We start from the raw sequence: 26,765 nt of genomic DNA on the forward strand, positions 1-26,765 counted from the left end.
AACTGTTTCACATTTATGAGGGTTTGCAGTGTCCCAGGGTCATGATCTCCTTTTTCAACCTTCTGACAAGCAAAGTCGATGGGGAAACCAGATTCACTTAACAACCACGTCGCTAATTTAACAACTGCAGTGATTCAACTTAACAAACGTGGCAAGAAAAGTCATCAAATAAGGCCAAACTCACTTAACAAATGTCTCATGCAGCAATAGAGATTTTGGGCTCAATTGTGACTACCTGTATCTTGAGCCACATTTGAACGAACAGATCTCTACTGGAACATTTTGAGGTTTGAAAACAACAATGCACTCATTACACATTCTTTATTCTACTCTTATACACACAACTCAGCATTTATTTATAATTTCATGAAGGCAGACCAATCTAGTACACCTAAAATGGAGTTATTGATTGGGAAAGTAATTAATATACCAGTCCATTATGCCATTTTCTGCCTAAGCCAGACAAATAATAAAATCAAGTCCTGATAGACCATCTACTTATTCAGAAAATGATTATTTACGCCTCCTGTAGACATCTGGTATACTAGACAGAAAATTGTAAGCAGAATCAATGTAGTAGCAGCCATGCTTGATTTCCCACAATACCTCAGAGACATAAAAGGACCTTCTAAAAACATTTTGGGGGAAATAAGATAAGGGAATTAGGAAGCCATAGCAGCTTTTTCCAGTATTTTTATTATTAGCATCAGGCCCTCAAAATATGTGTGTGTACAGTTATTGACGATATAAGCCTTCACATCTACCCAAATACATACAAATATGGGCCCAGTGGTGGGTTGCTGCCGGTTCAGGTGAACCAGTAGTTCTGACCAGCGGCTGCCCTGGCACTATCACGCCCTATATAATTGCCGAATTTTTTAATGCCATGAACATCCATGCATGCTCACATTTTTGGTTCTGGGCGAATCGGTTGTTACAACTGGTGGCAGCCCCCCACTGTATGGGCCCCTGACTTTCCACTGGCTGTCATGCCCCTGTCAGAGTCGAATCCGAAGGGGAAGAGGAACGGCAGACATAGAGTGAGAGAGTGGATCCATTGGCTGTGGAAAAAACTGGGGAAGAGCAAAGTCAGGCTGGGCAGAGCAGGGGAGAGGTAGAACAAGGGAGAGGGAGTTCAGATGAAGACTCTCATCCTAGGCAGTGTAGGGAGGAATGGAGAAGAGAGCAAAGTGGGTTGCGTGGCTTACAAGGGAGGAAAGGGACCCAATCCTCTTTACAAGGCACAGGTGTTGTTGGAGTTTAAAAGGAAAGGCAAATGGGAGGGGCATTTGTCAGGAACAAACACTGAGTTTATCTGGTGTTTCTTTGAATCCTGGCATCCTCCCAACTGGTTTGAGTTATTGCGGTGCTACTTTATTTGTGGAATTCCTTATTTTATTTGCCCTGCCGGATTAATTACCTTGTCTTGCCTTTGGATTTTTTGTTAGAAGTTTTCTGCTTACAACGTTTGGGACTGAAGTATTGCCAGCCAAAGACTATTACAGATTGGTGGAAGAGCTCTCTCCAGGCCGGAGAGTTGAAAGGGACATTGGGGGCACAGTTGTTGATAATAAAGGGACTCATATCGATTCTCTGGCTGTGTTGCCTTTCTGTCACGCCCTGGGTCATCACACTGGCATCCTCAAAGACCAGTATTTTTCAAACATGACAAATTTAAGTTGTCTGGACTTCAACTCCCAGAATTCCCCAGCCACCATCCTGGAGATTCTAGAAGTCCAGACATCTTAAAAGTTGTCAGGATTGAGAAACACTGTCTTAGATCCTGTGACTAGCAATGTGTCTACTAAGCAGAATTTGTATTTTATCTTTTAGTTTTTAATATAACATTTTATAACTTTTTTAGTGTTCTTGGACCAATGCTCTTCATACTAAACATAAATGATCTCTGTGACCTCATCTCAAGTTATTGTGTTCTCTTTGCTGACGATGTCAAACTATTTAATACCACTAACAATACTTCTACCCTTCAAGACCTCAACTTAGTTTCCGATTGGTCTAAAACTTGGCAACTCCAAATCTCAACCACCAAATGCTCAGTCTTACATATTGGAAAAAAGAATCTTATCAACAAGTACAAATTTGATGGTCATTACCTTACTGACGACCCCCACCCTGTCAAAGATCTTGGAGTTCTCATATCAAATGACCTTAATGCCAAAGCCCACTGCAACTACATAGCAAAAAAAGCTTTAAGAGTTGTAAACCTAATTTTACGCAGCTTCTTTTCCAAAAACTCTACACTACTAACTAGAGCATACAAAACATTTGCCAGACCTATTCTTGAATACAGCTCATCCGTCTGGAACCCATACCACATCTCTGACATAAATACAATAGAACGCGTCCAGAAATATTTTACTAGAAGAGTTCTTCGCTCCTCCGAAAACAACAGAATACCTTATACCACCAGGCTTGAAATCCTGGGATTAGAAAATTTACAATGCCGTCAACTTCGACATGACCTGTGTTTAACACACAAAATCATCTATTGCAATATCCTTCCTGTAAAAGACTACTTCAGCTTCAATCGCAATTTTACAAGAGCAAAAAATAGATTCAAGCTTAATGTCAACCGCTTCAAACTTGATTGTAGAAAATATGACTTCTGTAACAGAGTTGTTAATGCTTGGAACTCATTACCTGACTCCACAGTCTCTACTCAAAATCCCAAAATCTTCAACCAAAAACTGTCTACTATTGACCTCACCCCATTCCTAAGAGGACTATAAGGGGCGTGCATAAGAGCACAAAAGTGCCTACCGTTCCTGTCCTATTGTTCCCTTCATTATATCAAATTAATATAGCTGATGCATATTTTTTTTACTTATATATATATATATATATATATATTTTCTTCATGATATGTTGTTTTATTTATGACAATGTTTGTGTATACTGTTGTGAAAAAATGAAATAAAAAAAACAAAAAAAAAACCTTCTTTGCTAACCTCAGAAGTCAGATTTATTTCGGAACTTAAGACTTTGTGATTATTATTTGTACGATCGTGTTTATTCTTAATTTGCATTATGTAGCTTCTTAATATCTATGTAGCACCAAAAGACGAAACAGACCTTGCTAATTTTGTTTGCATTTTATGAGTTTAGCTATTTTTGATGCCTCTGGGCACCCATAAAGCTTATAACCCAACCTGCTATTTAAACAGAAAGGCATGCAAGCATCCAGAAAAGTGCCTTCTTGGCTTGCTGCTATGGCCTTCCATCAACTTTGTTGGAAGGCATATTTTGCAATATTCTTCTAGCCCTTAAAATGCTTCTGTTCTGGTGGTCAAGGGAAGCTGACCACTGCATAAGTCCATTTCATAATTTGTGGTGCAGTAAAATTATTAAGAGAGAAAAAACAGGGCTGAACAATCTGCCTGCAACACTTTAAAAATCAATCTTCCTTCCTGGGACCAAAAAACAATGACGGAAGGCAGCCACATGATCCCAGCAAAAGATAAAGCTACTTTAAAGGGTTATAAGCTTCATATTTCTGTGCCTGCATTTATTTATTTAAAGAATTTATATGGCCGCCTATCTCAATTGATGATCCTAGGTGGCTCACAACACCCAATTAAAAAAAATGAATAAAAATAAAACCTTCTCCCTACGCACTAGACTTGTGATGGAGAACCTATGGGACACGTGCCATGGGTGGCACGCAGCGCCCTCTCTGTGGGCATGCGAGCCGTCGCCCCATTTCAGCTCCGCCGCGCATGCGCACACGCCTGCCAGCCACTTGTCATCGGGTCTCTGTCATGTGGGGGACGGGCACGTGGGGGTGGGGCATGCACACACATGCGTGGGGGGCTAGGGCACGTGCGTGGCACTTTCGGCACTCAGTCTGGAAAAGGTTAGCCATCATTGCACTAGACCAACCATGCTGTTAGCCTCTTGACTCAACCCCCCATCCTAGCCCATTGCTTGGATGGCAAGTCAAGGCGCCATTGACTTCCAGGCGGCTAAAACACAGAGTGGGAGGCTATTTTGAAGAATGGGATAGCTACAAGGAAGGTGTACGTCCAAGGTCCCATCAGATGGGGGAAGGAAGCTGGAATCACAGAATAACAGAGTTGGAAGGGACCTTGGAGGTCTTCTGATCCAACCTCCTGCTAAAGCAGAAAACACGATACCATTTCATGATCGTCCAATCTCTTCTTAAAACACTCCAGGGTTGGAGCACCCACGACTTCTGCAGGGAAGCCGTTCCAATGATTAATTGTTCTAACTTTCAGGAAATTTCTCTTTAGTTCTATGATTTTCTTCTTGATTAGTTTCCATCCATTGCTTCTTGTCCTGCCTTCAGGTGCTTTGGAGAACAGGTTGGCCCCCTCTTCTTTGTAGCAGCACCTCAAATATTGGAAGACTGCTATCATGTCACCCCTAATCCTTTTTACTAAACTAGATGAATCTAATTCTTGCAGATGTTCTTCATACATTTTAGCCTCCAGTCATCTTAATCATCTTTGTTGTTCTTCTTTGCACTCTTTATGATCCCACTATGTGACCTAGTGGGATGGGTAGGTAGGTATGTCGGGGAGAGACAGTCCCACAAATAAATAATCTCAATCTCAGTTGCGAAAGGATATTAAAATCATTGTTTTTCTCTTAATAAAGCAGGATAAATGGATTTCCATAAAGTTCACAATAAGGTGACAGTATCTGATTTGAATATGATTGTGCAAAATAATTGGGTGTTTTAGCAGTCAACTGATACAAATCTCTTTAATTCTATATAACTTTATGGTAAGTTATGTTTTGTTCCCCTTCATGTTACTGTCTAACACATACCAAAAATTTAACATTATTGTAACTGGTTTAACACAGTTATTCCCAATCAGGATACAGGTAGTCCTTGGCTTGCAACCATTTGTTTAGTGACCCTTTGAAGGTATAATGGCACTGAAAAAAGTGAATTCCAACTGTTTTTCACACCTACGACTGTTGCAGCATAGCTATGGTCACGTGATCAAAATGTAGATGCTTAGCAATGTATTTATGACACTTGTGATGTCTCAGGGTTATGTGATCACCTGTCATGCCTAGCAACAAAAAATTTGGACTCAATTATGGTCATAAGTCAAGGACTACCTATACTGTGGCAAAAAGGTTGCCCAGAGGTGCTCTTGTGGAGCTGGCAGCGGAGTCGGACATGAGGCTGAGGAAGAACATGGGCCAGTCCTGGAGGCTGGAGAAGGCACAGACAAGGGCTCCACGTTGGAGTCAGAGGTGGGGCCAGGGCCATTGAGGAGTGATGTGCGGACTCCAGAGCCTCCAGAGGCTGACAGTAGTGAGGCAGAGGAACAGGAGGAGCCTGTTTCTAATGCACGCATGAGAAGAGCTGCCAGAAGGCAAGAGCAACTCAAGCAAAGAAGACGACTCAGGAGTAGGGCCAAGAGATGATTGGCCCCTCCCATAAGGCTTGAAAGACCAGCAACGGCGTTTGGGCTCTTTGTCGGAAAACAACGTTGATAGACTTGCTCTTTGTTTTGTTGCATTTATTTCTTGTCGGCGTCTTCTGCTTTCAAACTTTTGCCAAGAAAAGCCTTTGGCAGTTTGCCTAATTTGACCAAGGTTGGTGATAAGACTGAAGAATTGTGTTATGAAGAATTTGTTTTGATTTAGTTTGGATGACGCTGAGAATGAGTTAATTCTCAGCTGTTCTAATAAAAACTGTTCGTTTTTGAACTGATTGCGTCTACTACCACCTACTTGGGCCTGGGTCACAACAGGTGCCACAAAAGTTTTACCTTAAATTAAACTCTTCTAACTAGATCTTATCTGTCATTGCTGGAGAACTTCCCAGAGTTTCCAAAAGAAGAAAATGTCTTCCATCTGGAAAATGGAATGGAACGGAATCTAGAAGGGACCTTGGAGGTCTTCTAGTCCAGCCCCCTGCTCAAGCAGGAGAACCTATATTTTTTCAGGTAGGTTATGGAGCATCTCTCCTCTAGAAGATCCTGCCTAAAACAAGGTGTACTATGTATTCCCTTTCTAGAAAGCAGCTGTAAACCTTCTGAATGCTAGATGGCATTATAAACATAACCACTGAAAACTACAACTAGTGTTGACAAACCCTTTTACTGAAGCAACATAAAACCAATCCCATCTTAGTCTCACAGAAAAGGGGGAGTTAGTGAACATATGCGACACAAATTCTTATTACCATATATGGAAGGGACTGTTGTTAAATTCTGGATGTAAGCGAAAAATGAATCCCCTCAGATGGTTAAAACAAAAGGAGGAACTGGCAATCCTCATGAAGTTTTCACTATCTTACCTATGCAGGCAAGGATGATATGAGCCTAACCAGAGGTGGGATTCACTTACCTTGCCTACCGGTTTGCAAATGTGAGTGCACACAGTAGTCATGCATTACATTTCAGGTGGGTGGGTGGAGCCTCCGGCAGTCGCCGCTACCAGTTCGTGCGATCCAGAGAGAACCGGCTGAATCCCGCAACTGAGCCTAACTGTTGCAAAAAAAGGAAGGTCTGCCCTATATTGTTGGATGTTGTGATATAAGGATGTTTTTCTACAGCTGTACGGTTAGTACACAGGAATAGTTATGAGAAATGCACATTAATCTACCATTGGGATTAAAATTGTTGGTGGGAATATCAACAACCTCCGATATGTAGATGATACAACATTGCTTGCGAAAAGCAAGCAGGGTCTGGAGTGACTGATTCTGAAAGCCAAAGATGAGAGTGGAAAAAATTGGATTGTATCTTAACATCAAGGAAACAAAGATAACGACCACTATAGAGAACACACAGGTCAGGATGCAGATTGACAATGAGACCATCAAAACAGTAAAGGACTTCTAAAACGGGCTCTAAAATCGACCAAACTGGTGACTGCAGCCCTAAGGTCCGAAGGCATACAACACTTGGAAGAACTACAATATCTGGCATGAACAACATCTGGAAGAGTAAAGACATCAGCCTTACAATCAAGCACAGATTAGTTGATGCAATATTTTTTTTCCAATTGCTACTTATGGCTATGAAACTTGGACTCTGAAAAAGTCAGATAGGACATAGGTGGATGCCTTTGAACTGTGGTGCAGGAGACAATTATTACACATCCCATAGACTGCAAAAGTAACAAACAAAGAAGTTCTAGACCAAACCTCACCAAAACGATCACTTGAAGCCAAGATCGCCAAACTGGCTGTCATACTTTGGTCATGTCATGAGAGCATGACTTGAAAAGTCAGTCATGCTGGGAGTGATCAGTGGAAAAGGGAGAAGGGACCATCCTATATTATATGCTGGCTGGACACAAAAAAGGATGACAACGGGATGACCTTGACAGAGCTGAAGGAGGCGGTAAGAGACCGAGGGGCAGGGAGAGTGCTGATCCATAGAGTGACCTAAGATCAAACACGATGGAACGGCTAATGATGATGATGACCATTTCTATATTACATCAACACAAAATCTGGAACACGTTTACTTACTTCCATTTTCTATCTAGAACATGCCATAAAATCCATTGTCAAAGTCTACAGCCAAGTTCTCTGATGGAATCCTGGTGCACTAAGCCAAGGCCAGTTTACTGAATAACCAACCGATACCTGGCAGAAATCACTCAAAACACTGGGCAAGCCAAAACAAAGCACACTGTGGCTTAACAAAAGCCATATGCATGACATCAGTGAGACTACTTGCATGACATGCTCAGTCACATCTGGTGTTAACTCTTAAGTAAGGTATTTTTATTCATTCATAATATTTATCTGGCTGTCCAACTTAAATAGTTTGACGCTGGGCAATGTACAAGAAAAAAAACATATGCACAACAAATGCAACATAAAGAGAACAAAATACAACTAAAGAGAATAAAACCCAATTAACAAAGTAAAATTGTAATCAGACTAAAATATATTGTAACTCATCTAGGTGGGTCTCCACTCAACCTGATCCAAAGGCTTGGGAAAAGAGCCATAACGACCTGTGTAGAGGTGAGTTTCAGCAGGTTCTGACCAGTTCTGGAGAACCGGTAGCGGAAATTTTGAGTAGTTTGGAGAACCGATAGTAGAAATTCTGATTGGCCCTACCCCCATCTATTCTCTGCCTCCCAAGTCCCAGCTGACTTGGGAGGAAATGGGCATTTTGGAGTAACTTCCCCTGGAGTGGGGAGGAAATGGAGATTTTACAGTATCCTTCCCTTGTCACCCCTACCAAGCCACACCCACAGAACCGGTAGTAAAAAAATTTGAAACCCACCACTGGACCTGTGCCATTATGTTCTGGACTACCTGAAGTTTCTGGATGGTCTTCAAGGGCAGCTCCATGTAGAGTACATTCCAATACAGGTAATTCTTCATTAAGTATGGTAATTGGGACCAGAATTACCTGAAGGACTGCATTCTTCCAGTAGTTCCACCTGTCCAATTCAGTCCTGTAAATTGGGCATCCTATGGGTTTCATCAGATAAGGAATGTCAGCTAGCAGGGACTAGAAGACATGCCTTCTCTGCTGTATTTTCCCCTGAGACTAGCATGACTCAACCTTTTTGGTCTTTCATAAGTCTTGGTAACTTTGAATTGTGCCCAAACCTGAGTGTGGGAAGGGCCCCTTTTCCTGGCTACATTGACATCTATGATTATTTTTTTTTAATGGCTGTCATATGTTGTTGTTGTTAGTTGCGAAGTCGTGTCCGACCCATCACAACCCCATGGACAACGTTCCTCCAGGCCTTCCTATCCTCTACCATCCTCTGGAGTCCATTTAAGCTCATGCCTACTGCTTCAGTGACTCCATCCAGCCACCTCATTCTCTGTCATCCCCTTCTTCTTTTGCCCTCAATCGTTCCCAGCATTAGGCTCTTCTCCAGTGAGTCCTTCCTTCTCATTAGGTGGCCAAAGTCAGATTCATCTTCAAGATCTGGTCTTCTAAAGAGCAGTCAGGGTTGATCTCCTCTAGGACTGACTTGTTTGTTTGCCTTGCAGTCCAAGGGACTCGCAGGAGTCTTCTCCAGCACCATAGTTCAAAGGACTCAATTCTTTGGCGCTCAGCCTTTCTTATACTGTCACATACAGTATATTAAATTTTGTACCACACTATAACTGCATTTAATTGTTTTATGCTTGTTCACCTCTCAGAATCACTTTTTTGAGATGGGTATCTGTTACTGATAATGTTGTTCAGTCGCTAAGTCATGTCCAACTCTTCATGACCCCATGGACTATATCGGGGTCTCCAACCTTGGCAACTTTAAGCTTTGAGGACTTCAACTCCCAGAATCCCCCAGCCAGCAAAGCTGGCTGGGGAATTCTGGGAGTTGAAGTCCTCCAGACTTAAAGTTGCCAAGGTTGGAGACCCCTGGACTATATAGCACTTCAGGCCCTCCTGCCCTTCATTGAGTCTACCCAAACTCATGCACACTGTGTCTGCCGATGACACAATCTAACCCTGGGTCCTATAGAAATTGAGTTAATAAATAAATTTCCATCACTAAGCGATGTGGTCATACAGGGCAATGTCATGTCATCACATTGTTTAGTGATGGCAATCCTGACTGTCCCAGTTGCCACTGTTAATCAAATCCCAGCTAGTCATGAGGTGAAGAGCCCTCCTAATTCAAGCTATCCCTGGCTTGGTCCCTCCTACTGGAGCCTCAAGCCTCAGTAAGGTAAGGATCTGTCTTCTCTTCAACTCCAACTCCCACCACTTATCTTCACCATCTCTACCCTTTGGGTTGTCCTGAACTCCATTGGCTGTGCCGCCCTGTTGGCTCTGTTACCCACAGCTGATCTATCAATCAATCAAGCAAAACACGTCTGGAAGGGACCTTGGAGGTCTTCTAGTCCAATCCCCTGCTCAAGCAGGAAACCCTATACCCATGATGGCGAGCCTATGGCATGCGTGCCGGAAGTGGCACGCAGAGCCATCTCTCCAGCCACGCAAACCGTCGCCCATTGCTCTTCCAAGTTCCGGCGCACCAACCAGTTGGTCTTCACATGCGCAGGAGCACCAGAAACCGGAAAATGCAGCTGCCCAGTGTGCATGCACACGCTGGGAGATGGTCTTCTGTTTTCCGATGCGTGCATGCGCACCGGCCAGCTGGTCTTCGCACACACACACGCGCACCAGAAATGGGAAGAGCACGTGGCCGGTGTGCATGTCTGTGCCAGAAACCGGACGATCATCTTCCCAGCGCACGCATGCGCATTGGGTGGCTGCTCTTCCAGTTTCAAGCACGCGCACACACTTGGTGCCAAAAAGGTCGCCAGCACTACTCTATACCATTTCAAACCTGGGGAAAAAAAGTTAAAAACTTGAAAAGTTGAAAAATCGAAAACAGAAAAAAAAACTTTTCTGAAAAAAATATATTCTTGTATCTCTTTTCACAATCCCACACACTGAATTGAAACATGGCCCTGCAACTCTACTCAGATCACAAATGAAGTCTCTCCAGTTCCAGGATCCATGGAGCCAAACCTCAGGGGCATCGTCGAGATAAGCCTGTTTTTCCCCATCCAGGCCAGGGGTGAAATCTAGCAGGTTCTGACAGGTTCTGGAGAACCGGTAGTGGAAATTTTGAGCAGTTCGGAGAACCGTAGCAGAAATTTTCAGTAGTTTGGTGAACTGGCAAATACCACCTCTGGCTGACCCCAAATGGGATGGGAATGGAGATTTTGCAGTATCCTTCCCCTGCCACGCCCACCAAGCCACGCCATACCCACAGAACCGGTAGTAAAAAAATTTGGCTTTTCACCACTGATCCAGACCCTCACGGCCTCCAGGCACTGAGAGATCTTTGACAACTTCATTTGAGCAGCCAAGGGCAGAAATACATAATTGAGGATCATCACCGTATTAGAATAGAATAGAATAGAATTTTATTGGCCAAGTGTGATTGGACACACAAGGAATTTGTCTTGGTGCATATGCTCTCAGTGTACATAAAAAGAAAAGATACGTTCATCAAGGTACAACATTTACAACACAATTGATGGTCAATATATCAATATAAATCATAAGGATTGCCAGCAATACAGTCATAAGTGGAAAGAGATTGGTGATGGGAACTATGAAACGATTAATAGTGCAGATTCAGTAAATAGTCTGACAGTGTTGATGGAATTATTTGTTTAGCAGAGTGATGGCCTTCGGGAAAAAACTATTCTTGTGTCTAGTTGTTCTGGTGTGCAGTGCTCTATAGCATCGTTTTGAGGGTAGGAGTTGAAACAGTTTATGTCCTGGATGTGAGGGATCTGCAAATATTTTCACTTTAATGATGTCATATAGTGTGCCAACCTTTACCATGTATACCATGTATGCACTGAAAAGGAGAGTGCTCTAAAACACTCTGGAAAGCAGGGGAGTAGGACTATTTCCAGTCAGGCCAGCTTCAGACAACAGAGCAAACCAGTTTGCAACAAGTCTAATTATTGTTATATAAATGCTATCCAAGATAGATATTGGCCTATCTTCTCAAAAGAGACAGGCTTCCTTTTCCCACAGCATAAATACGGGAGAAAAGAAAAAGCTAACTGCATTGAAGAATCTATATTTAGAGTTTATATTTGAAAGCAAAGTCCTGGTCAGAATTCTTGGCCTGTCATTTTAAATTAGTGTCACTATAAAACTTATTAACTGGAGCCGTACTTGTTTCTGATGTCCACTTCCAATCCCAAGTGCTGCTAAAGAGATCTGACAAATCATTGTGAGGATAACTTTGTAAGCCACTCTAAGCTCTTTAAAAACAAGAATATTTTTAAATTAAAAATACAAATATGGAATATGGAATTTATGCTCTTGAATATTTACCATACAGTTTACAGAGCTCACAGTACAGTAGTATATTATTTAAAAGTTATCTTCCTCCACTATAATGGAGGTTTAGTCATTTTGGAGTTAATTGTATCACTATTTAGCTATAAGGTCACAGCACAAATTCACATTAAGCCAAAATTAAATAAACAGTAACAGCATCCCATGTTTTGCAGGCAGATTTGTTCAATGAATTGTATTTTAAACGCATCATGCTCTAATGTTGATGTGTTAATCACATTAGGTCATCTTGTCAGAATCTATATTAGTTTTACTGATGTGACGTATGATTCAGCTGGAAAATCTCAGTAACAACCACACAATATCCTTTCATCCCTCTTTGCCATATTACTGAAACTCTAAATGGACCAAGATTTTGGAAAGAAATTATCATTAATTGAAAGTTCTAAGAATGTTGCAGTAATTAAAAACTATGGGGGGGGGAGAAGAGTGGAACCGGATTCACTTAATAACTGTGTGATTCACTTAATGACTATGACAAAAAGGGTTGCAAATTAGGCCATGACTCACTTAATAACCTTATTGCTTAAAGGCATAAGTTCCAGTCCCAATTGTGGTTTTAAATCAAGGATTACCTGAGGTGGTGGAGTTGACTATAATGAAATAAATTGAGACTAGGCTCTAATCTCATTATTTCACAATAAACAACTCTACCTCAGTTAGTCCTTGGCTCTAATTTTAAGCATTTTTCTAAATTTAAGCATCCCACAGAAACAACTAATTGGCTTGTGCAAGATATCTGCAGAGATTATGGAAAGATTGCTCAAAATCCCCTTAGGCAAATATAGGCTATTAGAGAGCAAGACATGTTCGTCTTCTGGGTAAAGATATATCTGAAGTTTGACAAGTGCAACGTTATGAAACAGCCTAACTTTCCAATCCTTAGTATGACTGGCAAAGAGTCTCTTTTAAGGGTTTTTAGACCAATTTAGCTGTTTTTGTGGGATGCTTAAAGTTAGAAAGAAGTGTGGCTGAGATATGTCACACATTTTTTATCATCCTCAGTTAACATCATAACAATGGATCCAGGCAAATACAGATGGGTAAGAAAAATGACTCTTCTTGGCTATACAATTTGGGAAGAACACCCTTTGAATGGTGTGGGAGTAGGAACGTATTTCCAGAGGAAAAATTGCAGACTACAGGAACCAGGAGCACTACTCAGGTGACCCTGAGGACACAGATAAACCCCCAAGTGCTTCAATGACCCTCTAAAAGATGCAAATGACCAGTTGGCTGCAAGAAATCTAAATCTTTCCATTCCCCACTATCTTGTCAGAGCTGACAACGATTCTTGGATGAGAAGCAATAGGTTGTCAAAAGAAAAAAAACCAAGGAAGTCCAGTTGCCTCCTGGAAAAGCACCTTTGGGTCCTTCTGAGAGAATAGAATAGAATAGAATAGAATAGAGTAGAGTAGAGTAGAGTAGAGTAGAGTAGAGTAGAGTAGTGTAACATAGAATAGAATAGAATAGAATAGAAATTTTTATTGGCCAAGTGTAATTGAACACACAAGAAATTTGTCTTGGTACATATACTCCCTGTGTACATAAAAGAAAAGATACCTTCATCAAGGTACAACACTTACAAACACTTAATGATAGTCATAGGGTACAAATAAGCAATCAGGAAACAATCAATATCAATATAAATTGTAAGGATTCCAGCAACAAAGTTACAAAAAGATAGATATAGTAGATAGATTATGAACATACATTTACCTTTTTATGTTTTGATTTGGTGCCTTCGAATCAGTGTTAACTCCTATAACTGCAGTTTTCTTGGCCAACTTTACACACTGTTAAGCCTTTTCGATTATATCACCAATATTTTAGCCCACCTTGTCTATTTATTTCCCATGCTAATTCCGACTATGTTCATATTGGCGGTGCTTCAGAAACATTCTATAGATGAGAATATACATCGCATACAAACCGGAATCCCGGGAAGGAAGGCAAAAAGGGATCTTACACTGGATGTAACGGGGAGGCAAAAAAAAGGGGGGGGGGCATTTACAGGTGTATATGGGGCAGAAGAGTTATAAAGGAAAGGCTTTAAAGCAGGGCTCTCCAACCTTGGCAACTTTAAGCCTGGCGGACTTCAACTCCCAGAAGTCAGTAAAGCTGGCTGGGGAATTCTGAGAGTTGAAGTCTGCCTGGGGAATTCTGGGAGTTGAAGTCTGCCAGGCTTAAAGTTGCCAAGGTTGGAGAGCCCTGCTTTAAACAACAACATGTAAGCAGAGAGCAGGAATAGGACCAAAGTAAAAGAAGAAAACCGGCTTCGGACCACAAAAAGAGAATATTAGGGATTAGCGCTCCTCCTAAAGTGGGAATTAGATTGAGGAGGCAGCTTTCCCCGCTTTGCAGCTAGGCAAGAAGAGACCCTCGTCCCGCTGGGTCCTCCTCCTTTAGCCATTTGGCTTTGCGGGACTTCCAACCCGGCTGGAGACTCGGGGCCCCCTCCCCTTTTGCCTCCATGCACCCACTGCCCGAGAGACGACATTGGGAATTTCCATCCATTCCCCCCCCCCTCCAAGTCTTACCTGTCGGGTCTCCCACGAGGGGCTTATGCACCTCCCGCCTCAGGACTCCGGAGAGAGCGAGACCAACGCCGGGCCGAGGGGGAGACAGCCAGGAAACGTTCCGCCCAACCGGGCAACGCGAAATGCGGAGCCCAGCCCTTGACTCCGCCCACTCTGGCCTTGGCCCCGCCTCCACCTCCTGTCATGCAGCGCAGCGTACCTACGTCACGGGAGCGCTTTCCCCGCCTCCTGGAAGGGTTTCCCTTTTGCTTAAGAGTTCGTGGGGGGGAGGGGCGGTGGGCGTGGCTTCTCGTGCAATGTGAAGGTCGCTTTAAGATTTTCATAGAATAGAATAGAATACAATACAATACAATACAATAGAATAAATAGGATTTTTTTAAAGTTTTTATTGGTTTATTACAAGACACAACACAAACATACATAACATAAACACATAGTCTGTGTTTTCTTTTTACATGATGGTTTTGTTCCTTCAGCTTTCTGCTTTATACATTCCCTTTTTCCCTTCTTTTTTACTATCTTTGACTTTATCGTCTCTTTACATCTAGTTTTATTTATTTACAATATTTTGCCCATTTGTTATCTTCTCTTCTCCGTCCTTTTTTTCTATTCAGTGTTCCTATATAGAATAGAATTTTTTATTGGCCAAGTGTGATTGGACACACAAGGAATTTGTCTTGGTGCATATGCTCTCGGTGTACATAAAAGAAAAGATATGTTTGTCAAGAATCATAAGGTACGACACTTGATGATAGTCATAGGGTACAAATAAGCAATCAAGAGACAATCAATATCAATATAATTCGTAAGGATACAAGCAACAGAATTACAGTCCTACAGTCATAAGTGGAAGGAGATGGGTGATGGGAACGATGAGATTAATAGTAATGCACACTTAGTAACTAGTTTGACAGTGTTGAGGAAATTATTTGTTTAGCAGAGTGATGGCGTTCGGGGAAAAAACTGTTCTTGTGTCTAGTTGTTCTGATATGCAGTGCTCTATAGCGTCGTTTTGAGGGTAGGAGTTGAAACAGTTTATGTCCAGGATGTGAGGGACCTGTAGATATTTTCACAGCCCTCTTTTTGACTTGTGTAGTATACAGGTCCTCAATGGAAGGCAGGTTGGTAGCCATTGTTTTTTCTGCAATTCTAATTATCCTCTGAAGTCTGTGTCTGTCTTGTTGTGTTGCAGAACCAAACCAGACAGTTATAGAGGTGCAGATGACAGACTAAATCATTCCTCTGTAGAATTATTCATGAATGGTCTTTTAAGAATTGTGGTTAAGAAATAGACTCGGGCTTTCTAAAGCCGTATAGAAAGAACTCTAAGGATTTAATTCTGGATGTGACAAAGCTGAGAACCCAGTTTGGAGAGAAGGTTGACATGATGAGAAGACAATAGCAAGCAAGCAAGCAAATCATGTACTTGAGAAGTCTCCGGATTATTTCAATCCATCTTGCCGGTGAGATTTTCAATCTCGCCAGCAAGAGCTTGTCTGAATGTACAATCCTGCACGAAATGTAAAAGTTCCAGGCAGCAAACCTCGATGATGTCGTCACACAAATGCTGCTGTTAACAAACACACTGCTGGGCATCCTCACCTTGATGGGCGATGTAATGAGGAGCAATCTGTGCTATGATGTCAAGCTGTGTGCTTCTGCAGATGTCAATCATTCACCCTGATTAATTGATGCAGTGGGCAGGGGTTTGGGTCAGTGGTGAAATTCATTTTTTTTTACTCCTGGTTCTGTGGGCGTGGCTTGGTGGGCATGGCTTGGTGGGCATGGCAGGGGAAGGATATTGCAAAATCTCCATTCCCACTCCACTCTGGGGCCAGCCAGAGGTAGTATCTGCCAGTTCTCTGAACTACTCAAAATTTCCGCTACGGTTCTCCAGAACCTGTCAGAACCTGCTGGATTTCACCCCTGGTTTGGGTAGACTCGGGGTGAACAGTTGGAGGAGAGGGAGGGGGCGTCACACCTGCGAATCACGAAGAGTTGGACCCAACTTGGCAACTGAACCACAGCAACAATTATTCCACTCGGAGGAGTGAAGCTGTAAGGACAAATCCAATCAAAGGTACCTCAAGATCGCTTAGTAGAAATCCAATAGAATAAATAAAACCTAATAAATTGTTCAACAATGTTTACATATGAGCAAGGTGGCCTGCCGATGGTTATTCTGACTTGCTGTGGTTACCTTTCCGTGGCACATTTGTGTCATGAAATAGCCAAATTTAGTGATGGAGGAGGTGATCTTAGGACAGGGGTCTCCAATCTTAGCAACTTTGCTGGCTGGGGAATTCTGGGAGTTGAAGTCCTCCAGGCTTAAAGTTGCTAAGGTTGGAGACCCCTGTTTTAGGATTCCCGTCAGCATCAAAGTAGTTAACATAAATAAAATTATTTAGTACAACCAGGGAAATGTTTCGGTTATGATGGAGTAGCTATGGCTTAAATAGAAATAAAAGGAAAAATAACATAGTGCCCAGACTTAGCCATACCAATTTAGACAGGCAGTCTAATACTGTTGATTTTTGTTTAAAATGAGGCCTCTCGGAGGCCTGAAAAGAGAGATTAAAACAAACTCTGGAAAAGACACATCTATAAATTGAATAAGTGAAAGAGTGCAACTAGTTTGCAAGTTTAATCCTTTGTATTTCTGTCTGTGAGAAAAACAGTTGGGGGGAATATTACAATTGGGATTTTGTACAGCTTCCCATTAGTACTTGAACAACAACAAAACAAAATGTTTTGTAGTCAGCAAACATGTTGAAACACCCAGCGCACATTTGTCACTGTAGAAGAAACCTCAGACGTGTCAAATTCAAATTCTAAAAACTGTTTATAGATTTAACTTCAGGAAAATTCAAATGAGTTCCCTCACTGCCTACTTCAGGGTGTTATGAATGAAGCCCATGAAAATATGGACAGGTTCATACATTTCCTCTTCCTGGTTCAGTCAATTGGCTGAGTAGGACTGCTCATTTATTGATGCTATCAGACACTATTCCTTTGACAGTAATTATACCTATAGCAATTGCTTTGTTATCATGAACAGTGAAAAAGGCCAATGTTTTGTCCATCCATCTTCTGCAGAAGTTGTTTTGTCTTGTCTTTTCACTTGGCAATTCAGGTGCAGTATTTAATTTACCTTATTTTGCTAAATGTTCCATTTCACATTTACCCTTGGGCCTAATTAAAATGTCCTGGGCAGTGGTGAAATCCAATTTTTTTTTACTACCAGTTCTGTGGGCATGGCATAGTGTGGTGGGTGTGGCTTGATGGGCATGGCAGAGGAAGGATACTGCAAAATCCCCATTCCCTCTCCACTCCTGGGGAAAGGATATTGCAAAATATCTTCCCACCCCACTCCGGGGCCAGCCAGAGGTTGTATCTGCCAGTTGTCCGAACTACTCAAAATTTCCGCTATTGGTTCTCCAGAACCTGTCAGAACTTGCTGGATTTAACCCCTGGTCCTGGCTCATAAAAGCATTGTTCAAGTTTTGGAAAACTGTGGGTGTTTGAATCCAAAGCCTACTTATTTCGGAGGAATTAAAAAACAGCCAGATTTCCTTTAAACTCATAGGCTTATTATTGCAAAAAGCTAAGAGCAGACTTGTAACTGACTTCGTTATGAGGTACAAAGTGTATTGAGAGGAAAAGAAAGAGTGTTTTCAGTTTATAATTCCTTTGCCTCATATGCCATATACATAGGTTCCTGTTTATATATGTACCTCTTATTGATATCTGTTAAAACAAAAGGAACTTTTTGTACATTGAATAAGAATGGTACCATTCAAATGGTATTTTAAACAGATTTATCTCTAGTCCCAGATTTAACTTCTATATCTAGTCACGTAGTTAGTAATTTTTTTGTTTCAGTAATAATTTAAAACTTCGATTGTTCTCTTAGAGTGGTGTTCTATTGGTATGATTATATTATTTGAATACTTTTGTGATAAATTTGGCAAGTTGCGGAAAAGTGGGATGTAAATAGATGAACAAACTAAGTGCGTTCTTGGGAACTGATAAAATCTTTGGCATAAAGCATACACCAAAACGAGCAAATTGAAAATGAAATGGAAGCTCTATGTTCATAACGAAGATTTTCTTCTAATGTACCATCTGCAGATAGCTGAACCAAACATTATTAATAGGCTTGAATATTATATCACTTGTTTCCTACTGGAGCATGCAATGAACGATGTGTTCATCACCTCACACAGACATATCCTTGCTCTTTTCTTTATAAAATGCATAATAAAAGCATAAAGATTTACAAACATGAAATCCATTTAGAAATCATAAAGAAAATGAAAGAAAATAGGTTTGTTTAATATCTAGCTATTAGTATTTAATAGTATACTAATAGTATTTAATATTTAGGCTATTACTGCATATCTTGTTTAAAAAAAAGGCTGTGGTGGCACAGTGGTTAGGATGCAGTATTCCACTATTGCAGGCTAACTCTGCCCACAGCCATAAGTTTGATCCTGATCAGCTCAAAGTTGATTCAGCTTTCCATCTTTTCTAGGTCGGTAAAATGAGAGCCCAGATTATTGGGAACAATACAGAGAATGCTGTAAAGCACTATTGGAGTGGTATATAAGTCTAGGTGCTATTGTTCGTGCTACTGTTTAAAAAAAAAGAATATTAAAAATATGGTAACGCTTGTTTGCTATTTCATAGTATGTTTCTTTTTCTTCTTCTTCTTCTTCTTCCTTCTCCTCCTCCTCCTCCTCCTCCTCCTCCTTCTCAGTGCAAATAGCTATTTTGTTGAAAGTCATATGGGTCAATGCCTAATTTTCTTAATTTTCCAGTGTCACTGATCAACAGAGGGCTTTTCTATTTCATAGCTTCTTATAAGTGGGAAGCTATCTCATAGCTTCTTACACGGTAAGTGGGAGGGGCAGGTATGGCGGAAGCGAGGGGTCATATCAAATTCCGGGAGCGCGTGCTCGATGTCTTAAAGCGATCACGCGCTCCGACCCCTTGGACTTTTCCCGTTCCCCGGATGGTCAGGATCCTCAGAGCCTGGGCCTTCGGTTGATGTTGTGCAATGCTCGGTCTGTGGTGAACAAAGCCCCCCTTGTTTGTGATCTTATACAGGGGGGTTCCGCGGACCTTATGGGCATTACGGAGACCTGGTTGGGCACTGAAGGGGGCGTGCCCCTTGTAGAGATGTGCCCGCCGGGTTTCCGTGCATTCCATCAGCCGAGGGCCCAGGGTAGGGGTGGGGGGGTGGCGGTTGTGATTAGAGAGAGTCTAGAGCCGAGGGAGACCACTGTACCTCAGATTGCCGGGTGCGAATCCCTCTTTGTGAGATGGGGTCGTAGGTGTCAGATGGGCTTGCTGATCACGTACCTGGCTCCTTGCTGCGTGACAGCTGCCCTGCCCGAGCTCCTGGAGATGCTGGCTGGGGTGGCAGTTGAGACCCCCAGACTTTTAGTCATGGGGGACTTTAACTTGCCATCTTCCGGCTCATCATCGACGGCAGCTCGGGAGTTCACGGCTTCCATGACGGCCTTGGATCTGACCCAAGTAGTTGATGGCCCTACTCACATTGGGGGTGGCACTCTGGACCTGATTTTTCTCTCTGGACAGTGGTTGAGAGATCTGGACTTAAAGGAAATAGTCATCGAACCTTTGTCATGGTCAGATCACTCTCTTCTTCGCTGGACTTTCTGACCGCCATTCACCACCGCGGGAGGCGGGCCGACACGTTGGTTCCGCCCAGGCGCCTGATGGACCCTGATGGGTTCGGACGGAGCTTGGGCCATTTCCTGAGGGTCTGGCTCACGGCTCGGCTGAGGAACTTGCGGCCTGGGAGCGGGCGCGGCGGGGCCTTAGACCGTGTCGTGCCTTTGCGGCCTCTGACCCGGCGCGGGTCCCAACCGGCTCCTTGGTTCTCCGAGGAGCTGAGAGGATGGCGCGGAGAAGGCGCCTAGAGAGTTCCTGGAGGTCTGGCCGTTCGAGCTGATCGGACACTAGTGAAGTCCTATACTAGGACTTACCTAGTGGCATTGAGGAAGCGAGGCGTAGCTCGCCTCCTCCCTCATTGCATCGGCAGATAACCGCCCAGCCGCCCTGTTTGGGTGACCCGCTCCTCCTACATCAGGGGCGGGATGACCCGCTGCAGGGGCGTGCTGAGGAGTTTAACGGTTATCTATACGATAAAATCGTTCAACCGGGATGGGTTGGACCAAGATTGCGGTGATGCGGGTGAGATGTTCGAGGGTGGTCTTGGCGATATTGTTTGGGATGAGTTTGACCCTGTGGCTCCTGAGGACATGGACAGGTTGCTGGGTAGGCTGAATGCCACCACATGTTTACTGGACCCGTGCCCCTCCTGGCTGGTGCTGGCCACTCGGGAGGTCACACGAGGCTGGCTCAGGGGATTACGATCGCTTGTTTGGTGGAGGGTGTTCTCCGGGGTGCCTTGAAAGAAGCCGTGGTGAGGCGCGTGCTTAAGAAGCCTTGCCTGGACCCGGCTGTTTTAGGTAACTATCGTCCGGTCTCCAACCTTCGCTTCGCGGCGAAGGTTGTAGAGAGTATGGTGGCATATCAGTTTCCCTTGCACCTGGATGAAACTGTCTATCTAGACCCGTTCCAGTCCGGTTTCCGGCCCGGTTACAGCACGGAGACGGCTTTGGTCGCGTTGGTGGATGATCTCTGGAGGGCCAGGGATAGGGGTTGCTCCTCTGCCCTGGTCCTATTAGACCTCTCAGCGGCTTTCGATACCATCGACCATGGTATCCTGCTGCGCCGGTTGGGGGGATTGGGAGTGGGAGGCACCGTTTATCGGTGGTTCTCCTCCTATCTCTCCGGCCCGGCGCAGTCAGTGTTGGCAGGGGCAGAGGTCGACTCCGAGGCGCCTCACTTGTGGGGTGCCGCGGGGTCGATTCTCTCGCCTCCTGTTCTTTATCTACATGAAGCCGCTGGGTGAGATCATCAGTGGTTTCGGTGTGAAGTATCAGCTGTATGCGGATGACACCCAGCTGTACTTTCTGCGGACCACCCCAACGGTTATCAAGTGCTGTCCCGGTGTCTGGAGGCCGTGCGGGTCTGGATGGGGAGAAACAGGCTCAAGCTCAATCCCGCCAAGACAGAGTGGTTGTGGATGCGGCATCCCGGTACAGTCAGCAATCCGCGGCTGACCATCGGTGGCGAGTCATTGGCCCCGATGGAAAGGGTCCGCAACTTAGGCGTCCTCCTGGATGAACGGCTGTCTCTAGAAGACCATTTGACGGCCGTCTCCAGGAGAGCGTTCTACCAGGTTCGCCTGGTACGCCAGTTGCGCCCCTTTCTGGACCGAGATGCCCTATGCACGGTCACTCACGCACTCGTGGCGTCTCGCCTGGATTACTGCAATGCTCTCTACATGGGGCTCCCCTTGAAGGGCATCCGGAGGCTGCAGTTAGTCCAGAACGCGGCTGCGCGGGTGATAGATGGAGCCCCTCGTGGCTCCCGTATAACACCCATCCTGCGCAGACTGCACTGGCTACCTGTGGCCTTCCGGGTGCGCTTCAAGGTCTTGGTGACCACCTTTAAAGCGCTCCATGGCATTGGGCCGGGTTACTTACGGGACCGCCTACTGCTACCGAATACCTCTCACCGACCCGTGCGCTCTCACAGAGAGGGTCTCCTCAGGGTGCCGTCAGCAAGGCAATGTCGTCTGGCGACGCCCAGGGCAAGGGCCTTCTCTGTGGGGGCTCCCACCCTTTGGAACGAACTTCCCCCCGGACTCCGCCAGCTTCCGGACCTTCGGACCTTCCGCCGCGGGCTTAAAACATATTTATTTAATTGTGCAGGACTGAGCTAGGTTTTAAATTCATGGGTTTTAATTGGGTTTTATTTGTATATTTTAATTAACGGGCTTTCAAATAAGTTTCTTAATTGTTTTTATTCTGTATTTATATTTATATGTTTTTAAATGCCTGTGAACCGCCCTGAGTCCTTCGGGAGATAGGGCGGTATATAAATACGATTAATAAATAAAAATAAATAAATAATAAATAAAATAAATAAATTAATAAATAAAACCAAGGATTTTTCCCACTGTTTTAGAGGTGGCAATAAGTAAATATTAGAGTGCTTTGGTAGTTTATTCTTTAAAATGTAAGACAGTTTTAATGAGCAAGGAAATATTAGGAAATGAATAAAAATTATGAAAAAAAGAATATTTTGGCAAAAATTTTATTTTATTTTTATTTTTTATTTATTTTTATTTGTCACAACAGTATATATAAGCATAAGCATGAAAATAACTATAAAATATATAAGCATATATATGAGCATGTATGTAATAACAATATTAATTGGATATAATGAAAGGAAACAATAGGACAGGAATGGTAGGCACGTTTGTGCTCTTATGCACGCCCCTTATAGACCTCTTAGGAATGGGATGAGGTCAATAGTAGAGAGTTTTTGGTTAAAGCTTTGGGGATTTTGAGAAGAGACCACTGAGGCAGGTAGTGTGTTCCAAGCACTAATAACTGTTACAGAAGTCATATTTTCTGCAATCAAGATTGAAACGGTTAACATTGAGTTTAAATCTATTGTTTGCTCTTGTATTGTTATGATTGAAGCTGAAGTAGTCTTCAACAGGAATGACATTGCAATAGATGATTCTATGAGTTAAACACAGGTCTTGTCGAAGGCGGCGGAGTTCTAAGTTTTCTAAATTCAAGATTTTAAGTCTGGTGGCATAAGGTATTTTGTTGTATTCAGAGGAGTGGAGAACTCTTCTTGTAAAATATTTCTGGACACGTTCAATTGTAACTAAGTAAAATATATTTGAATATATTGAATTGTATAAGATATGATATGGCCAATACTCTATTCATAAATCATGTATGTGTGTAGGGGAGGAAACTAAAAAATCAATAAAAACTTGTTTTTTAAAAAATGTAAGTTTTGATCTATAATAAAGCAAAAATACAAGCAGTTACATTTTTCAAACTCCGTAGTTTGAAGAAATAGAATACCAATAAATCTTTTGTTTTGTCGTTTGCTAATGTTATTGTTGACTACTGAATTGTTATTTTAAAAAATCTATTAAACACTGGCTGGGTTCACAATCAGCTAAGTGATAGTTTCCTTAATTCTCATTTATTGAATAAATCAAAATTTGTTGAGTTCACACAGCATTGACTGATTGAGTGTTAATAAGTAGGAATCACTTGACAATCTTACACATTCAGCGTATATATTGAATAAAGGAGGGGAAAGTATATAGTTCTGTTTTGTTTTTTTGCCATGTTCTGTACATACTATTGTTTCCTGACCTCTGTATACGAATACAGCATAATTTTCAAATGAGATTGGCTGGGTTCAGAAAGTACTCTAAGCTCCCAAACAATCAAGGAATACTAGAAATAATATTTGATCATTCACTAGTTGTGGAGAATTAAGGAACTATTCATGAAGCAAGCAGTGCTCTTTGGTACACTGTATTGTATGAAAGTAGTCATTATGGCTTGTAAATCATTGATTTGTTAGGAAATCCCAGTCAATTGTAGCTTATTCAACAAATGCTGCTTTTACAAAGATTGCATCTCTGATAATTTTGCCACTTCTTTTATCTCTTATGGTTGCTTTATACCAGTGGTAAAATCCAATTTTTTTACTAACGGTTCTGTGGGCGTGGCTTACCGGGTATGGCTTGGTGGGCGTGGGAAGGATAAGATACTGCAAAATCTCCATTCCCACCCCACTCCGGAGAAGGATACTGCAAAATCTCCATTCCCACCCAACTCCAAGGGAAGGATACTGCAAAATCCCATTCCCTCCCCACTCCTGGGTGAAGGATATTGCAAAATCTCCATTCCCACCCCACTCTGGGGCCAGCCAGAGGTGGTATTTGCCAGTTCCCCCAACTACTCAAAGTTTCTGCTACTGGTTCTCCAAACTGCTAAAAAAATTGCTACAGGTTCTCCAGAACCTGTCAGAATCTGCTGGATTTCACCCTTGCTTTATACCTGTTGTATATTATGCTACAAGCCACTTCTGGTGATACAATTGATTTGGCATAAAAGCATTTTTATTCATGAATGTGATCGTAACCTGATCTGCAATTTAGGATGCAGATGTATAGATCTTGGATTGTACTAGAAGGTCACAGAATATTTCTGAGGGAACTCTTAATTTTTAAAAAAGAAACAGAGCAAACTTTTATTTATTATTTATTTATTTATTTTTATTTATTTATTTGTCACAACATTATATATAAGCATAAGCATGAAATAACTATATAATATATAAACATATATATTTCCTGAGGGTCTGGCTCACGGCACGGCAGAGGAACTAGCTGCAGCCTGGGAACGGGCTGCGGCTGGGGCTTTAGACCGTGTCGTGCCTTTGCGGCCTCTGACCCGGCGCAGATCCCAACCGGCTCCTTGGTTCTCCGAGGAGCTGAGGGGGATGAAACGCCGGAGAAGACGCCTAGAGAGTTCCTGGAGGTCCAGCCGTTCAGAGGCTGATCGGACACTAGTTAGATCCTATACTAGGACCTACCTAGTGGCACTGAGGAAGCGGCGTTCTCGCCTCCTCCCTCATTGCGTCGGCAGATAACCGCCCAGCTGCCCTGTTTGGTGACCCGCTCCCTCCTTCACCAGGGGAGCGGGATGACCCGTGCAGGGCGTGCTGAGGAGTTTAACGGTTATCTATACGATAAAATCGTTCAGCTTAGGGACGGTCTGGACCAAAATTGTGGCGATTCAGATGGGGTATCTGAGGCGGTCTTGGTGATGTTGTTTGGGATGAGTTTGACCCTGTGACTCCGAGGACATGGACAGGTTGCTGGGTAGATTGAATGCCACCACGTGTTTACTGGACCCGTGCCCCTCCTGGCTGGTGCTGGCCACTCAGGAGGTGACACGAGGCTGGCTCAGGGGATTCTGGTGCTTCCTTGTTGGAGAGTCTTTCCGGCCGCCTTGAAAGAGGCGGTGGTGAAACCCCTCCTCAAGAAGCCTTCCTGGACCCGGCTGTTTTAGGTAATTATCGTCCGGTCTCAACCTTCGCGCGGCGAAGGTTGTAGAAATATGGTGGCATATCAGTTTCCCCTGCACCTGGAGGAAACTGTCTATCTGGACCCGTTCCAGTCCGGCTTCCGACCGGTTACAGCACTGAGGCGGCTTTGGTCGCGTTGGTGGATGATCTCTGGAGGGCCAGGGATAGGGTTATTCCTCTGCCCTGGTCCTATTAGACCTCTCAGCGGCTTTTGATACCGCCGACCATGGTATCCTGCTGCGCGGTTGGAGGGATTGGGAGTGGGAGGCACCGTTTATCGGTGGTTCTCCTCTATCTCTCCGACCGATGCATGGCGATGACGGGGGCAGAGGTCGACCCGCGGCTCCTCACTTGTGGGGTGCCGCGGGGTCGATTCTCTCGCCTTCTGTTCAACATCTATGTAAACCGCTGGGTGAGATCATCAGTGGCTTGTGTGAGGTACCAGCTGTGCGCTGATGACACCCAGCTGTACTTTTCCACGGGCCACCCCAATGAAGCTATCAGTGCTGTCCCGGTGTTTGGAAGCCGTACGGGTCTGGATGGGAGAAACAGGCTCAAGCTCAATCCCTCCAAGACGGAGTGGCTGTGGATGCGGCATCCCGGTACAGTCAGCTGAGTCCGCGGCTGACTGTCGGGAGCGAGTCATTGGCCCGATGGAAGGGTGCGCAATTTGGGCGTTCTCCTGGATGCACGGCTGTCTTTTGAAGATCATTTGTGGCCGTCTCCAGGAGAGCTTTCCACCAGGTTCGCCTGGTGCGCCAGTTCGCCCTTTCTGACCGGGATGCCTTGTGCACAGTCACTCACGCCCTTGTGACGTCTCGTCTGGACTACTGCAATGCTCTCTACATGGGGCTCCCTTGAAGGGCATCCGGAGGCTGCAGTTGGTCAGAATGCAGCTGCGGGTGATAGAGGAGCCCTCGTGGCTCCCGAGTGACACCTATCCTCGCAGGCTGCACTGGCTACCTTTGGCCTTCCGGGTGCGCTTCAAGGTGTTGGTGAACGTCTTCAAAGCGCTCCATGGCATAGGGCCGGGTTACTTACGGGACCGCCTGCTGCTACCGAATACCTCTCACCAACCCGTGCGCTCTCACAGAGGGACTCCTCAGGGTGCCGTCGGTAGCGACAGTGTCGTCTGGCGACACCCAGTGGAAGGGCCTTCTCTGTGGGGGCTCCGCCCTCTGGAACGAACTCCCCAGGACTTCGTCAACTTCCGGACCTCAGACCTTTCATGAGCTCAAAACTTACTTATTTATCTGCGCTGGACTGGGTTAGTTTTTAAGTTATGGGTTTTAATGGGTTTTATCTCCAAATTTTAATTGTGGCCAATTTGAATAAGTTTTTTACTAGTATTTTAATTGTATTTATAATGTATTGTGCATTTTTT

General features: G+C 43.7%; 1 protein-coding gene across 1 annotated transcript in view; it reads right to left on the minus strand.

Moving 5' to 3' along the window:
* MICU1 (mitochondrial calcium uptake 1) overlaps window positions 1–14,519 on the minus strand; it is a 208,849-nt gene extending 194,330 nt beyond the window's left edge. The window contains exon 1 of the mRNA XM_058187904.1: window positions 14,366–14,519. The gene's annotated coding sequence lies outside the window, so the exon portion shown is untranslated. The remainder of the gene's footprint in view (window positions 1–14,365) is intronic.
* Between the last annotated feature and the right edge of the window lie 12,246 nt (window positions 14,520–26,765).

This window comes from Ahaetulla prasina, chromosome 6 (genome assembly GCF_028640845.1).
Source record: "Ahaetulla prasina isolate Xishuangbanna chromosome 6, ASM2864084v1, whole genome shotgun sequence".
Taxonomy (NCBI): domain Eukaryota; kingdom Metazoa; phylum Chordata; class Lepidosauria; order Squamata; family Colubridae; genus Ahaetulla; species Ahaetulla prasina.